Source organism: Spermophilus citellus, assembly GCF_964194105.1.
Source record: "Spermophilus citellus genome assembly, chromosome: 5".
Lineage (NCBI taxonomy): Eukaryota > Metazoa > Chordata > Mammalia > Rodentia > Sciuridae > Spermophilus > Spermophilus citellus.
In genome coordinates, this window is record NC_138186.1 from 87019125 (window position 1) to 87033302 (window position 14178).

Genomic DNA, 14178 nt, shown 5'->3' on the forward strand with positions numbered 1-14178 from the left:
AATGAATCTCAAATTCTATAAAGATGATCCCAGTCATAGTGAGAGAGGCCAGAATGAATCAGCTGCCTTGAGAGTTGAAGATGCTGACTTCTCAAGTTTGCTGAGGGTCTTTGAAATGCAAACAAGTGTTATGCTGGGGGATGCTGTCTCATCCCCATCTCTGGGGGCACAGGGGTTTGCTCTGGACTACTATCTGCTATTGTCATTCTATAGCATGTTCTAGTTTTTGGTTTTGAATGTGTGTTAACCCTTGAGGATATTAGGATACTATTTAATGCTTGAGAAGGAATGAGTGTCTTGTGTTCCAGTAAGCTTTTTATGAAAGCTTATCTTTAAGCCTCTACTCCTCAATCTTTAGGCTATCTTGGACAGAATTATTTAACCATACATAAGATTATTGCAGCTAGGTAAAATTTAGTGAACACATGCGTCCCATAAATTATATCTGCATTCGAATTAGACCCTCTTTATTTTGGTGTTAAATTAATGATATTGTGGAAAACATGTCACCTTCACATGTTATCAATAAACCACTGGTTTTTAATCAGAGGTAATTTTTTTTCTCTCCTCCCAAGGAGACATTTGGCAATGTCTGTAGCATTATTGGTTGCTACTTTCATCTGGTTGGTAGAGGCCAGGGCTGCTGCTGAACATCCTAAAATACTCAGAAACCCAAAATGTCCAGCCTAAAATGTCAATAGTACTGCAATTGAGAAACCGTCCAATACATAGTCCTGTGTGACAGCTAGTGGTCAATCAGGTTCTACTGTCACTTTAGTTCACCAACAATTTCAGGAAATCTTAAGCATTCTCAGTAGGTATTGTAATGTCATGGTCTTCATTTAAGACTTCTTATACATTAATAAATACACATTGTGCTCTTATTTGTAGTGGATTCCTTTCTCATAATCATAAGTTAGGAGATGAGTTCTCTCCTAAACTCTCCACTCTTAAAATACATTCCAAAGATTGAGAAAAAGAAACATGGTCCTTTCCCATGATTTCTAAAACAGACTTTTTTTTTTTCTCTCTTTGAAATAGCGACATGTCTACCAGCAAAGGCTCTTTTATGACTCAAGGAAGAGCAGTCAGATTCACAGCTGGAAGTAGAAGGCTTTCCTTGGTTGGGTCTTTTCTAATAAATTGTGCTAAGTCCTTGCCAGGACAAAAAAATAGTTAAAGTAGTGGAAACAGCTGGTCTCTGGCTGGCAGGGGAGAAGGAGAGCCCAAAACAACACTCACTTCTCAATCTTCCTGTCCCCTCTTATTTTCTTTCTTTTTGTCATCTCCTGGGGCTCTTAATGCCCAGGTTGGCTGGAAATTAGTGATGTATTGACCAGAAATATCAAAATAAAATCCAGCCTCTTTATAGACACCCCACAAAGCATTTCATTATCTTGCTTCTCTCACTTCTCATCTGCACTGGGCTCCAAGCACAATTCTTAAAAGCAATGACTCACAAATTTGAGTAGACTCTGAAATAAAAATGGATGGATATTAACATAAAGATTTGTGAAACCATCTCTCCAATATTCTAACTCTGATATAGAGTATTTGTATCTATGTATCTATCTACAAATTAACAAATTCCTTAAGTAATTCTGATACAACCCTGTGGGAATTCAAAATCCATTGCTTAAATATGGCAGAACTTTCCAAAATTCTCTCCTTAGTGTACTCTTCTCCCTTTGCCTACACTGTGCTTCTAACCTTTGTGGAATTTTCCTTGACCTTTCAGAGTAATTTAAACACTTCCATTTCTGTGTCTCTACAGCTATCACTTACATGTCTATTGTTTAAGCAAGTCATAATAATGTGCAACAATTCATTGTGGTACATTCTTCTCCTCTTTTAATTTTGAGCTCCTTGGGGAACAAACACTTGTTGAAAGAATCAATACAAATAATACGATTTATACTTAAATATCACCACACTGAAATCCTGTTACAGCTAGTAACTGCAATGAATTTTTAAAGAAATTCTAAAAGTAAACTAAACTTTTAGTCATTTATAAACCACTTTGTTTTTTATTGTTTTCACAAAACATAAGTAACCATTAAAATTTACAGAGGAATTTTAATATATGAGGAAATACATAGGCAATAATAATAATAAAAATAATATTAAGTCAAGCAAGTAATACTTAATAGTAATATTAAGTAAAATATTAAATATTAATATAATTATTAATTATGCTGTAATAATAGTAATGATTAATAATAATAGTAATATAAAGTAAAAATATATGAGTATGCAAAATGTCACATTCATATATGCATCTATACCAATGACTAAATTACTAAAATCACACTGAGACTAATTAAAATTAAGATTATTTTATGTATAACAAAACAAATATAATTTTATTTATTCATTCATTTATTTTTGGTACTGGGATTGAACCCAGGGGTGTTTAAACACTAAGCCACATCCTCAGCCCTTTTTTTGTATTTTATTCAGAGACAGGGTCTCACTAGGTTGCTTAGGGCTTCACTAAATTGCTGAAGCTGGCTTTGAACCTGCAATCCTTCTGCTTTAGCCCCCCACCAGCAGGCTGGGATTACAGGAGTGCACCATCACACATGGCAATACAAATATAATTTTAAAAGAAGAAGTTTAAGGGCTTTTTATGTCTTCCTTTTAGTTAGCCCTTTTACTTAGAAAGTGTGTAAGAACTTCTCATCTCTTTGAAATCGTTTTGGCCAGTAGATAGTTCTTTTGTCAATTTTGTGACCCATTAAGGTCTTTCTAAAGGACCTGGGAGCCTTTTCTTTGGAGCAAACATTATGAGAGGTAGTACATCTATTCCCATTTTTTTTTTGTGTGGAAAGGTAGGAGTCTAACTTGTGATCACCTTGCTCCAAGTTGCAAAACCACCTCTAGTCACATAGAGATGAGGAATTTGCTTTTACTCTGCCTTAAGCTAACTAGCTAACAAATGGTCACACCAAGTCAAGTTAGGATGAATTATGTGTAACAATTGGACCTGTCAAGTTCTTTTGCTAGAGTGCTAATAAAAATTTGTTCTTAAGAACAAATATGAATGGATTGTGTCTGCATGGCTATCTGAAAGGGTGAGATTTCTTTCTGATTTTCTAATAATTTAGTAGATTCACACTGATGCATATTGTATTTTTGTTTAATGTTTATTTGTTAATATACATTTTTTCCTTTACTATATTTGTGGAGAGGATTTCTTGGTTGGGAAAAATTTGGCTTTAATTTTATTTCCCCAACAGTATGTCTGTTTAATTCTCAAATGTTCTATAGTGAATCATATATTTAAACTTAAATTTTAGAAATTTCCTTAGAATATTCTTGCCAAATGCCAATAAATTCATGAACTAGAAGATATCAAGAGAAAGGAATTGTGGTGGGCAAGGGGAGATAGAAACTATATGTGGGCAATGGGATGTTTGACATTTATTTAATACATTTTGTTGAGTGCTAAGTAAGTTTAATGTGTGGAAATGTGAAAATAATAATTAAAATCATGTGCTCACCTCAGTCCATCACTGCATGATGTACAATGTAATGGCATTAATTCACATGCAAAATGTCATGTAACCATCATAACATCATCTATTTTCAAAATGTTTTCATCCTTCAAACTGAAACTTCAAACCCATTAAGAAATAATTTTTCATCCCCTCCCTCCTTATCTTCTCCTTAACCACTACTGTATTTTCTGTGTATTAATTTACTTATTCTTTATGATTTTATATAAATAAACCAAACAGTACTTATGCTTTTCTGTCTGGTTTAATTCACTTAAACACAATGTCTTCAAGGTTTATCAATGTTGTGGCATATATTGGGATTTCATTTCTTTTTATGGCTGAATAACATTGTATGACTATACCGCATTTTATTTTTCCATTCATTCTTCAATGGATACTTAAGTTGCTGTCAACTTTTGAATATTGTGAATAATGGTACATTGAACATTTGAATACATGTATCTAGGCCTGTTTTTTATTCTTTTAGATATAAATCTATGAGCGGAATTGCTTGGTCATATGGTATTTCTTTGCTTAATTTTCTGAGGGACTATCAAATTGTTTTCTACAGTAGCTGAACCATTTTCCATTCCTATAAGCAACATATGAGCATTTCAATTTTCCCAAACCCATGCCATTATTTATATTTAGCCATTGCTTTTTTATTATATCCATCAGTGTGTGTGTGAAATGCTTAAATATCAAATCAACAGAATCAAATTGCCCTCTATGACATTTCCCAATGACTAATGATGTTGAGGTTTTTTCCCATCTGCTTTGGGTCATTTGTATATCTTCTTTGAAGGAATTTCTATACAAGTCCTGTTTCAAATATTAAAATTGCTTTGTTAATTTCTTGTTAGGTGTAGGTGTTCCTTGTTTATTCTGTTTGAAAATTCCTATCAGAAACATGATTGGCAAGCTGACCAGTGCAAAAAAATCACCATTTAGTTAATTTCTGTCTTTCCCTTCCCTCCTAGATCATGACTTGAATTATATTTTCTTATTAAATCCAAGTATCCAAAATATTATCTCTTCAATACCATAAGACTTCTAAAAGTTCAACTCAGCTTCTTAGCTGCTGGCCATTCAGCTTCTTGGTTCTGTGCCACTTCCACATTGGCACAATCCTCAAGGAGAAAAACTGTGAGAGTAGCTAACTTCAGTGAGATTTTCTTCTCTTCAGTCTCTTGGCCTTTCAAGATCTTGATGCTTTGGTCATACCTGGATGTCTGCAAACATACACCCCCACCACACACACACACACACACACACGCACGCACGCACGCACGCGCGCGCGCGCGCGCGCACGCGCCTTGTTTGTTATTCCTGTTATTCTCAATGGTCACCAAACCTAATACCTTATAATATGTGCTTTATTTTGTTCACTTATTTTCAACAGTCCTTTAAATTAATGATATTTATTTTTACCAGGTCTGCATTGCTGAATTTATGTTTTCAAGTTTCTGTTGTTCAAAAGATGTTGCGCTGTTTAACCAAGTTATTTCCCAAGTGTAAGTAAATTTATACCTTTGAAAAATAGTATCAAATTGCCCTCCACTGAGCTCCTAACAATTTTACTCCTACCATCTCCAAGTGACAATGCCTGTTCCATCACTTCCTTGAACATAGAATGTGGATTCTCATTGTTTTCAATATTTATCAATCTGATGGGTAAAAATTTTGCCTCAGTACAATGACATATCTAATAAACTCTGCATATAATGTAATGTAAAAATATATTCAAAGGCTACACAATATTCCCTACATGCTAGGCACATTTCTAAGTACTTTATAGTTTTTAACTTTTTAAATTTCAGGCTCATCTTTTGGCAAGCATCAGTTTATTCTTTTAGAGATGAGAAACTGAGACAAAAAGATGGAGTAACATTCCATCCTTAGGAGTAAAAGCAGAATTGAAAAACAGAAGTTTGACTTCTAGTATGGTAACAGGAACTTAGTCAATAATTCCAGGTATAATTACAAGATAAGATTATTTTCTCTAAAATAAAAGTAAGGCACACATAGCAATTTATATTCACTCTTCATTTGGGAATCAAATATGTTCCTAGAACCCATGAAACACCCATATTTTATTCATTCCTAGGGCTACCATAAAACTTACTACAAGTTGGATAAATTAAAATAATAGAAATTTGTTCCCTGGCAATTTTAGGGGCTAGAAGTCTGAAGTCAAACTGTCCTCAGCAGGGTCACAACCTCTCTGACGGTTCTAGGGAAGAGAATGCACCAGGCTACCTTCAACTCAGATGACTGTGGGCATACTTGATTATGGTGACTAACTACAATCGCTTCCTCTGTGGTCACAAGCTTCCTCTTCTGCATGTCTCTCCCTCTGTGTGTCTCTTCTCTTCTCCCTCTGCCTCTCCTTTAAAAGGAAAACTGTGATTGACTTAAAATCCAGCCAGATTATTCATGATCAGCTCCTCCTGTTGAGATCATTAACTTAATCATGTCTTCTACAACAGAAGGTACTTTCCACTCTTAGTATCAGGTGATGTTCATGGATTCTGGGGATTAGAAGAACCTGGAAATCTGAGAGGCCACTTTCATCCTACTGCACACATTTTTCATTCATCTGAAGTAGATTTAACACATTCATTTCATTCATGGTCTGTTCATTCTTTCAAAAGTAGTCATTAAGGTTGTGCCAAGTGGCAGACACTGGTCAGAGAAAAGGGCAATGAATAGAAAAGAACCAACTCTGTCTTCATGTGCTCATGAACCAACTCTGTGTTAATGTGCTCATGAAGGTTGAGAGAACCCCAAAATGTAAAAGTAAGTAAGCATATAGAATATCATTGGGTAGTAAATGCCATGAAATAAAATAGAGCAGCGGAGGGGAGAGGAAGTTCTCTGCAGAGTGTGACTGGGATGTTGAATGTGGTAGCATGGGAAGGCCATCTAAAAATCACCATGGGTAGCAGGACAGATGTCTTCTCAAAACATCAGCTTAGGCCCCACGACTACCTTACTTGCAGTCTTTCCTGATATGATTTAGCTATGTGTCTAGAGGTGGGGAGTTTATCCTGTGTGATCTGGGTGGGCAGGAAATGTTGTAATTAGTGTCTTTATAATACTGAAAGATTTTATGTCAACAGAAGAGAGGACAACGTGACCATGGATTCAGAGATGGGCATGGTGCAGCCAGAAATCCAGCTTCCAACAGAAGAGGAGGAAAGATGAGAAACTGAACGACTCCCCTTAGAGCCGCCAGAGGAGGTGTGGTCTTATTAACATCTTGATTCAGGCCCAGTGAAACATATTTCAGGCTTCTATTCTCCACAACAATGAGAAAATGACTTTCTGTTATTATAAGCCACCAAATTTGTGTCAATTTTCTATAGCTGTCACAAGAAACTACAACAATATAGCACCAATTACTAAAGGAGATATGGAGCAAGCCATGCATTTATCTGGGAAATGGGAATGCCAGGCAGTGGGAACCGTCAATGTGGAAGTGTATGCCTGACAGAAACATTAAGGCAGCCATTGAGACTGGGGTTTTGTGTGCAGAGAGAGTTGATAGGAGATAAGTTTAGATAGATCAGAGGACTTAGGGACTCAGTGTTGATGTTCATTTTTACTCCTGTGAGGTGGGAAGTCACTGAAGTGTCTCAAATAGAGGAATGATAAGATGTGACTCTTCATCTGAGCACCTCTAAATTTCTACCAAAAGGATCCAAAGCATTCTGCCTGTGGTATTGATAATAAATTATAGGGGACTAAGGGCAGTAACAAGAAACCAATTAGGAAATTATTGATTATTAGGCTGCTAGTGAGGAGTCTGAAGTTTAAAAAACATGGCTGTGTTGGATAAATACTACTGAGTGTTCTAATACTGGAAAAGTGCTTACAAACATTTCAGAATAATAGATAGGAACTTATGCATGAGTTAGTTCAACTTCTTTCATGGGACTGTTAGTTTTCTTAATAGGGAATACTTTATATAATGAGAGTTGATAGCATTTCATCAAAAGGAACTACAAAGGTTTTAGCTATCCTCAACTCTGATCAATATTAGAGGCTTCGCAAATGGATGTGAGCAGATTTCTTTTAGTAGGGAATTTACGAGTTTTTTAAATTACTATAGTGGATAAACCCAAAAATCATATGAGAATTTAGTTGTATTCACCATATGTCCACGGATAAACTGTGTTAAGACTTTTCACCATTTCTTGCACAAGTTAATCAAGTCAGAAAAGATTTTTACTCCTTAGTTTTCAGCCTGCCATTGAAGGCATGGTTCTAATGTAGTTTTAGGTTAGAATATTCTGAGTGGCTGCTTCAAATATTTGATTAACTGAATCCTGTCTTCAAAATATTGTTGGGTGGGAGAATCTTTTATTCAAGAGTGGTTGTTTCATCATTAAAAAACAGAGCTGGGACTTCATCAAGCTGACAGGAACAGAATGTATAAGTGTTTTGTCTCTGCTTATTAACAAAGGTAGAATATGCAGAATATGCAGAATTTAGTCTGTTTTGTTTTCATTTAGAATCTGGCAGTGTGCTTGTGACTGATTCGTATTTCTCAGTTTGGGTTCAAAAAAGTATTTATGTGAGGGTTTCAGAGCAAAAATTCCATTGGGGAATATATATAGCCACATTTAAAAGGAAGGGGTTTATTCCCTTCAGTTCAAATATGCAGGTTCAGATTTTAATGTTTTCCCTTTGTTATGTAGATCTTAACTAATGTTTCATCTGTTATCTTAAAAGAGGATTATTCTGATCACCATCTGTTTATTTTAAGGCACATTTTGTGCAAAACTTCAACAAAAGGTAGATTGCTTCTTAATAAAATACATTCTTCATATAGTACTTTATGAAAGACAAAATTTTACAGTAGAGATAAACCTTCCTCATCTTAGATCAGAGATGGCAGGGGTATAAAAAGAATAAATACATCATCAAACTTAAAAAAAATTGTAGAGAAAGTGTAGCAAAACATTTATTCTTATTATCATTTCATAAGATCAATACAGAATATTAGCTGTGATATTCCAAAACACAGATAAAATTAATTCTATAGTACAAGTATATTGAATCACTTTGAATATTTTCAGATTCCAGAAGTGGTTAATTCTAATGCTTCTGCAATCCTTCTGGTTTTATACACTTGGATTTCAGATGTGAGGTCGATGAAAGAATGTTCAAGTATATATTCTCTGTGTTATATTCTTGACATGAAGAATGAATTCCACCAGTCTTTCTTCATTCTAGCAAGGGGTTCCTTATAAATCTATATTATTATTAGTTCTGTTTTAAATTTAGTGATATTATACATTAATAATCCTAATAATGGACATCATTCACAGATTATTTCATTTGTCTATATAGATTGTTTAATCCATATGATTACCCCAGACTAGGTATTATTTCTATATAATGAAATTCTAGTCAAGACTGCATACCTGACTTGCTGGGCCCCCACAGCTAGAAAGTAGCTCAGCCAGAGCTGCAACTGATCCTGTTTGACTTGTGTGTCTGTGTTCTTTTCATTAAGCTGCACTCTTAATTGAAATAACCCAGAGAAGTAGAGAAGTTTGCTAGGTTAATAATTCATACATGAAGAAATTGAGTTCTTGTCTGAAATGACAGAGGTAGTTAATAGTAGAACTGACCTTCAACTAGGCTTCTCTGAGTGGTACTCCTTCCTGGGAACCTATCAATCACCCAGTTGATGATGTATATGTTTTCTTTTCTTACCATCTCAAAGTAAGCACCCTGAAAACTCTTCTCTTTAATTTCCACGCATGAATGCTTATAAACAAAATGACTTTCAAATCTCTGATTATATAGGATAATCTCTACAGTTCACTTTCTTCCTCATTTTCATTTTCTTAAGCTGTGCATATTTGAGAAAATCCATTAGACAAATACATCGAGTAAAGAAACTTTAATCCAGTTGCTTAAAACAGATTTTTATTGAACAAAGGAGAATATTGGCCCTATCAAACTTTTATTTCACTTTATTGTGAATTCTCTAAAAATGTCCTTAATTTCCTTAAGGAAATTGACTTACAGATGGCCTATTTTTCTTTATATCATCATGAATAGTTAAGAAGATGCATTGGTGTCTTGTCTAGAGGGCTGTCCAACGTTAAAATCAAACTGCATCTCACTTAGAGTATACAAACACACAGTCTACCAAAGTGTTCACCACAATGCTTTCTTATAATGAAACTGACAACCACACCCTAATTTCTCATAATAAAGATTAAGTTTATTGCTTTATGGAAATTCATATAAATTATTTTTTTCTGGTATTTAGTTGATGAAAGAAGGTGAATTAGGAAGAGAGGGAGAAGAGAGGAAAGAGAGAAATGGACAAGTATAGGAGAAAGAGAAGTACAAGGAAAGATAAACACTCACCCCTATACAGGTAGGCACATGTGAATATAAGCAATATTTTTAGCTAAACTAATACATGCATATACATTTTATATGTTATATAAATCTATGTGTATATCTATCTGTATGTGCCAACATAGTTTTGTGTTCTGGGAAACAAGATAACTTTAAGTCATCCATCATTATGATGGGAAAAAATCCCAAGATAATCTCCAAGATTCCTGGTCTCAGTCAAACCTCCTCCCCTTGAGTGGGAATGGGATTTCTGAATATGATAGGATGTTACTGCTGTAGTTACTTTATTCTATAAAGCAAAGGGGAAAATTTTTGTAGATACGATGAAGGTCAGAATGTATACTGTCCTGGGTGGGACTGACTTCATGGTAAAATTACTTTAAAATGTAAGAGATACTCTCTTCTTGGTGTTAAAGAAGAAAATTTGGGTTTATTAGGGGGGTACACATGGAAATTTGCTGAGACCATCCCCTGCCAACTGCCAGCCAGAAAGCAAGATCTTAGTTCTATAATTGAATGGAATGGAACTAAATTTTGACAACACCCACTTAGTCTGGTTAGAAACTCTGAACTCCAGAAGAGAATACCATTCAGCTGGCATCTGGTTTGCAATTCTCTGAGACCTTTAGCAAAGGGCCCAACTAAGCTGTGCCTAGTTTCATTACCCACATAAACATAAAAGATGTGTGTTTTTTAAATTACTACATTTGTAGTAACTTGTTACATACCATTAAAAACAGGAATGCAATAATTTAGTTAAAAGTAACATGTGCCACCAATTCTTAGAACCACACACATGCTTTCTACAATCTACCTGAGGTAGATATATTTCAGAGCCTTTCAGTTCTAAAGCTCTTGGTTCATGATCTTCAGAAGCACAAGGCTCATAACCACAAGTGCCTGTAGGTTTCATGTTGAAACATAAAGTGTGTAGCCTCAGGTCCTGCAGTTACACATCAGGAGTTGACCTTCTTCCATTGCTCCTCCATGGGCACACTGCCTGATTAGTTACAGTTTTTGAGAACAGTTTCAGAGCTCAATTCATTTTCTAATATTTAATAAGTACTAAATTAACATGTACATAGGAGTGAGAGCTAGGTACTGTTTGTGCTAATACGTGGTTTTTCCTCTTTATTCTCTGGTCATACCCCACCCCCATTATTTTTTCGTGGGATACTGAAATTGAACCCAGGACATCACACGTTAGGCAATCACTGGGCTACACATATAGCCCTTTTCATTTTGTTTTGAGACAGGTTCTTACTAAGCTGCGGCTGGCCTTGAACTTGGGGTTCTGCTGTCTCAGCCTCCCAATTAGCCGGAATTACAGGCATGTACCACCACACTTAGTTCCAGTATTTTATTTTACAGAATCATGTCTATATAAGTACTGGATCTGAAAGTCCTCTTATGTTAATTAATATGTGAGCATATTATTTATTACTCTTCCAGGAGGATGCTGGTGCATTAAGAGGCAGAGGGAACACAATTTCAATTTTTTTCCCAATAGAGTAAGACTTTAAAAGTATCTATTAAGCAAATATATTGCATTTAAAATGTTTAGGAAGATATGGTATGTGAGGATTTCCGCTTCTTTGGTTTTTGTTGTTGTTGTTTTATTAAGGTGTACAACTCCATAGAACTTATACCCTGGGCTTTATTGCTCTGATAAGTGATTTTAAGCACTTCTTCTCTTTATAAAATGTTGACCACATGGTTATTAGGAACCCCAAATATATTGCATTCCTTGAATCTAACTTATCTTCCCCCTTACATCTCTTTGTCCCTGCTATTGCCCATAAGGATAAAGGATGGTGAAAGAAGATACCACAAAATAAAGAGAAAGTTTGAGAAGGATATAAATAAATACAGAAATAAACAAATAAAAACATAGAAGTAGAAATATTGTTCTAAAGGAATAAAAGAAAGAGTAATATAGGAAACTGATGACAGAAACAGGAAATTAGATCATGCCATTTGTACCTAGGAACATATCACCCCAAGGAAGTTTTACTTCTGTGTTCCGGCTTCTGTTTAATGAGATAATATAGAGAAAAATTACTTTATGTGCATAGACTGGATAGATATTTCCTGAGAGTCTATGCTATGACTTAGTCCTTGAATCAAAGCTTTCCATTATATTTTGAAGAACTGGGGAGAGGAAAGGAACAGAATTATTCAGAGTCATTTAGATATCTCAGACTTATTTAAGGGGAATTCATAAAATGACCACTAAGATAATTGTTATTCTTGACCCAGAGACCCTATCACGCTGCTGCCTCCTGAGAGGGCTTGAAGGTCGTCTCATTGTTCATTTATTCCATCACTAAACTCTCAGAGCTTGGAGGATGATCATTTGTGACTATTTCAGATTTGTGCCAAGAATTTAAGTTCTGTTGATTAGAATCTGTGAGAGGGCTGGGGATGTAGCTCAGTAGTAGAACACTTGACTAGCATATGTTAGGACAATCTCAAATGCTGCAAAAACAATACAAATAAGAATCCCATGGACAGCTGCTAAAAATTCATATTCCTGGGTCTCATCCAAAACCAGGTTAACCTCAGAATTTCCAGGATAAATCCAGGCCATCAGCATTTAAAAAAAAACATCCCAGGTTATTTTGCTGTCTTTTCAAAACAGAGAGATTCAATTTCTCTAGGTAACTCCTGCCTTCATCCCACGGGCAGGAAATTGAATTTACCTAGGGAAATTGAATCTCTCTGTGGAAGGCCACAGCTTCTTTGTCTAGAAATTATGATCTTAGGTCCCTCATCAGAACTACTACATGGAGTGGTTCAATACAGCAAACCACTGGGAAATATTTGTTGGAAGTATGCTTTTTGGTTAAATTACTGATTGTGACAATTGAAATTATGAGGGTTTTTTTCCTTTTCTTTTTTCTTTCTTTTTCTTTCCTTCCTTCCTTCCTTCCTTCCTTCCTTCCTTTCTTTTCTTTTCTTTTCTTTTTTTTTTTTCTTTGTGTGAGGGTACCAGGGATTGAACTCAGGGGCACTCAACCACTGAGACACAGTCCCAGCCCTATTTTGTATTTTATTTAGAGACAAGTTCTCACCGAGTTGCTTAGCACCTTGCCATTACTGAGGCTGGCTTTGAACTCGTGATCCTCCTACCTCTACCTCTCAAGCCACTGGGTGCCACTGCACCCTGCTTCTTTTTCTTTCTTTCTCTCTCTTTTTTTTCCTTTTCTTTTCTGCCAAATGTTGGTTGATAATGGTGTATGCTTGAATTATGCATACTCGTAAAGACATATTGAAGAATGACAAGAATCAGCCTAAGCCATTTATGTCCTTAATTTGGTACAATAAATGTGTTTAAAACTTCTCTTCTTTCTTGGCAATGTGGCATTGGGTCTGGGCCACTCTTACAAAAAAGTCGACTATTCATTAGAACGCATCATCTTCGTCTGTCTTACTCACTTACTTTGGGTAGTGTTTTCAGTTGGGTCTTTTCTATGAGCATTACAAACATGCCATTATTTCTTCCATCTTGAAACAAAGCAAAACTTTTCTTGATCTCTCAACATCTTCTCCTAGTAAGCTTCCCATTTCTCTAATCCTCTCTGTACCAAAACTTCTCCTAAAATTGTTTTTTCAACTTCCTCTTAGTTTTTGTCTCTTTTTTCCTGAACCAACTCATCCTTTTGCAACTCCACCGAAGCTGTTCTTTTAGGTCACCAATGATTTACATTATTTATTCCAATGATCTTACTGACACGTCAGCATTCAAGACAGACTTGATCTCTGAATCTTCCTTGGAATTCTCTCTTTATTTGTGATAGACCCAACCTGATCTTTTCTTAAAATTGGGTGCCATCTCGCCACAAAGCCATAAAAAGATAATTTTGGCTTTACTATAAATTACTGCAAATTCTGAACCTGCTTGGAATGCCTGCCCGTGCCTTGAACTCACCCATGCATGGCTCTCTGACCAGATATCAGCCCTCTCTGAAACTTTAGTGACGCCTCACAAATCTTGGCCTTCCCTGGTCAGATAACGGCCTTCTCTGAGGCTCTAATGACCTTCATAAATTCTGATGTTGGGGCCAGCAAAAATGTAAACTACCATCAGTGTGATGCTCGTCAGAGTTCTGTTATCTGTAACCCCCCCTTTGTGTAACTTTCTGGGCTATAAAGCTGGGCTGCAGGAAAGCTGGGGCTGCTGTCTTGTTCCCGGGGTTTTGGGTGGGAGAGGCAGCCTGGCTGGTTGAAATAATAAGCTTGCTTTAATTTGATTTTAATTGGAGTCAGTGGTCTTTTCTTGCGTCCTGGT